The following is a 4,205-nucleotide window of genomic DNA, read 5'->3' on the forward strand; positions in this document are numbered from 1 at the left end:
GTTATAGATCACAATGTGTTCAATTTGCCTGGTAAAATAAGGGTTAAATACAAAACAATGTTTTAAAACTCAGTAATGAATCCTCTTGAACAACATCATATTGGATAGATCAACAGCCAACGAGACTGGTACCAAAACACCAGCCTGCCTTGACGTTTTTTACAACAACAACAAAAATAGCTTAATGATTACTGGTATTTGGACCAATCAACGAGATCTGTTATCAATACTGGCCAAGGATGATTTCATATTAATGCTGCGGCAGAGAGCGACGAAATCCCCCAGCACGAACCGGTGATTGCTACCCGGGGAATAAATTATCCAGGCAGCAGGCGCGAGAGAGAGGACCCCCCTTCCCCAACTGTCGAACAGAAGGAATCTCTTCTATACACTACCGCGTCCGGTGGAACATCATGTCTGCTATGAGGACGTTGACGGTCGCGGGATTGTTTCTGGCGTTTTGCGCGTTGGGACTCATAGCAGTCGCAATATGTACTGACAATTGGTACGAGACGGATGCGAGGAGGCACAGGGAACGTTGTAAGAATTATTCCAGCAAAAGGAACGACCCTGGATTCATCTATATCTCCAACCAGAACCTCCCACTCCGTATGCTACCGAAGGAGAATAACGTGGAGAGGAAGGGGTCGAGTGGAGGACTCCTCCTGCGGGCTAAGCGGCACTTCTTGCCCCCGCCCCGGCCATGGAGTCCCTCTGCAGTCGGCAGTACAACTCCACCATCTCCGGGCTGTGGAGAAAATGTCATCGGGAGGGATTCGACCTGGAGACAGAGGATCTCATCTTTAAAGGTTTCATCATTTGATCACGTCACGTGATAAACAATATGTTGTTTAGAGCCTATAATATAATTTCATAATGTCAGTGGCTCTATAGTCTTTGGTGACAAGCCCTATTTATGCGCATTGATGTGTGGTGAAATCTTCATCGGAATTTGGGCGCTATCCGAGGTGCTGAATGTTGATTTATCGGTTAGCGGTCCGCCCACATTCAGGCCTATATGCTGCAGCAACTAGGCTTTGCATCCATAATTTGATTCACAATGTGACACTACTGTTTGATTTATTTGTGCCACCTCAACGTTGTTAGGGAGTTCACGGGGGCGTACTGCACTAGACTAGGCCTACTCCTCTGTGTGATGCTTTCTGAGAGAAGCCTACAGGCAACAGAGCTGCAACGAAGACTCTAAGCCAACGAAGAAGAAAAACAGTTATATAAACATTGACAATATGTGATGAATCTATGCTACTAGCCATTTTATTTTTTTCCTCTGGTAGACAACATATGCAATAATATTTGTTTTTTGTCGTTTCAATATGGCCTCTCCGTGTGAAACTACGTTTTGTTTTTGTTCCTTCTCTGCAGGTTTAGTTCAGCGCTGCACACCAATAAAATACTACTACTATACTTTAGCCCTCCCCAGAAAGCTGAGCATCAATATAATCAAGACTATTCGTCAGGATGAGTGGCACGCACTCCGTAAGTTTACCCACAATATCCCCTTTTTAATCTTCATCTCTGTCCAGGCGAAGAAGAAAGAAACTGTAACAACAACGTCATCTCATAATGATCCCGACTTAATAACAGACATTATGATTCAGTTAAAAAATATCCTTCATAGAGGAATTACCATATTATAAGCCGTATTAGAATATATAATAATTTTTTATTTTATTCAACTAGGCAAGTCAGTTAAGAACCTATTTTTTATTTACGATGAAGGCCTACCCGGGGAACAGTGGGTTAATTGCTCAGGGGCAGAACGACAGATTTATACCTTGTCAGCTCAGGGATACGTTCTAGCAATCACTTTTGGTTACTGGTCCAACGTTCGAAAACACTAGGCTTTACCTGCCGCCCCCAAATCATAACGCCTCATACATGCTTTTAACAAGTTATGAAGCATTGTCCCTGCACGTTTTAGGTAAAGGGTTAGCAAGATTGTATATTTGCTGACGTTCGGATCGAATTTCTTCATCCAATTTTCTCGCTCCCTGTGTAGACCTGCAGAGAATGACAGTCAGTTTCATCGGCATGGCTGTGTCCATCATACTGTTTGGCTGGGTGATCGGAGCTCTGGGCTGCTGTCAGCAGCATGACCTGATGCAGTACGTAGCGGGACTGCTCTTTCTCATGGGAGGTAAGCGGAGAACTGTTTTATAACACACACACGCACGCACGCACGCAGCACGTAACAGTACTGTTATTCCTCCTGAGAGCTGAGTACTGAGAGTTGCTGTACAGTAGAAGAACATAGCATTACCACAAAGCACCACTTGGGGGCGTCAGTGTTTTTTTTATTTTATGGAGAGTGATGCATTGTGTGAGTCCTACCACGGCACCATATTCCCTGTCACAACAGCCCTATGGGGGTATTAGGGTGCCATTTGGGACGTAAGCATTGTCCTGCTCGGCAGAAATATGCTGAATTCTAATCTACCGCAAATCTAGTCGCTCCTGTAGAATCTGAGATGATTGGATAGATATACGTATGATCTTGCCCTCTGATTGGCTTGGTAAGAATCCGCTCAGCTCGGCAGGAGTGACCAGGTATTAGGGGACTAGGGAGTATGGACTAAGGTTCAATTTGGAATACAGTTATAATTATAATACCATCGACAAATGCATGAAACGGTTCATATATTTTGTCCATGTATGTAGAAGATGGCTAGACTGGAAGAACGTGACACACGGGTGAAATAATCCCCCTCTCTCTCTCCCCACTCTCTCTCTCTCCCTCTCTCTCTCTCTCCCCCCACTCTCTCCCCCCACTCTCTCTCCCCTCTCTCTCTCTCCCCCACTCTCTCTCTCTCCCTCCCTCTCTCTCCCCACTCTCTCTCTCTCCTCTCTCTCCCCACACTCTCTCTCCCCCCACTCTCTCTCTCCCTCTCTCTCCCCCACTCTCTCTCTCTCTCCCCACTCTCTCTCCTCTCTCTCCCCCACTCTCTCTCTCCCTCTCTCTCTCCCCCACTCTCTCTCTCCCTCTCTCTCCCCCCACTCTCTCTGTCTCCCCCACTCTCTCCCTCTCTCTCTCCCCCCACTCTCTCTCTCTCCTCTCTCTCCCCCCCACTCTCTCTCTGTCTCCCCTCCCCCCCACTCTCTCCCTCTCCCTCCCCCACTCTCTCTCCCCCACTCTCTCTCTCCCTCTCTCTCTCTCCCCCCACTCTCTCTCTCCCTCTCTCTCTCCCCCCACTCTCTCTCTCCCTCTCTCTCTCTCCCCCACTCTCTCTCTCTCTCCCTCCCCTCTCTCTCCTCTCTCTCTCTCTCCCTCTTCCATCTCCCACCGCCTCCCCCCCCCTCTCTCCCTCATCTTCCTCCCCCTGCCCCCCTCTCTCTCCCTTCCATCTTCCCTCCCCCACTCTCTCCCTCTCTCTCCCACTCTCTCTCTCTCTCTCTCTCTCTCTCCCCCACACTCTCTCTCTCTCTCTCTCTCTCCCCACTCTCTCTCTCTCTCTCCCCCACTCTCTCTCTCCCTCTCTCTCTCTCTCCCCCCACTCTCTCTCTCTCCCTCTCTCTCTCTCTCTCTCTCTCTCTCTCTCTCTCTCTCTCTCTCTCTCTCTGTCCCATCAGGAACATGCTGTATCATCTCTCTGTGTACATGTGTAGCAGGGATCAACTTCCAACTGTCCCGTTATCCTCGGTATATGTATGGTATCCCAGAGGACATCAGTCACGGATACGGCTGGTCCATGTTCTGCGCATGGGGGCCTAGGTCTCACCCTATTGGCCGGCTTCCTGTGCACGCTGGCTCCTTCCTCTACCCCCCGTGCCTCACACTATGGTAGAGAGGCTGCAACGCAAGCCTCGACATGAGAACGGCTGTGTGTGACACCCTAGAAATAGAATTACTATTTGACTTCAATGGGAATGTTCATTATAGTAATGGGAATGTTCATTCTAGTAATGGGAATGTCCATTCTAGTAATGGGAATGTCCATTCTAGTAATGGGAAGTAATGGGAATGTCCATTCTAGTAATGGGAATGTTCTAGTAATGGGAATGTGTTGTAATGGGAATGTCGATTCTAGTAATGGGAATGTCCGTTCTAGTAATGGGAATGTCCGTTCTAGTAATGGGAATGTCCGTTTTCTAGTAATGGGAATGTCCATTCTAGTCATGGGAATGTCCGTTCTAGTAATGGGAATGTCCGTTCTAGTAATGGGAATGTCCGTTCTAGTAATGGGAAT

General features: G+C 47.8%; 1 pseudogene; it reads left to right on the top strand.

Annotated features, from left to right (window-relative positions):
• Positions 1-377: 377 nt before the first annotated feature.
• Positions 378-3,831, top strand: LOC124029576 (annotated as a pseudogene).
• The last annotated feature ends 374 nt before the right edge of the window (positions 3,832-4,205 follow it).

Source organism: Oncorhynchus gorbuscha, unplaced genomic scaffold (assembly GCF_021184085.1).
Source record: "Oncorhynchus gorbuscha isolate QuinsamMale2020 ecotype Even-year unplaced genomic scaffold, OgorEven_v1.0 Un_scaffold_6859, whole genome shotgun sequence".
NCBI classification, from domain to species: Eukaryota; Metazoa; Chordata; class Actinopteri; order Salmoniformes; family Salmonidae; genus Oncorhynchus; species Oncorhynchus gorbuscha.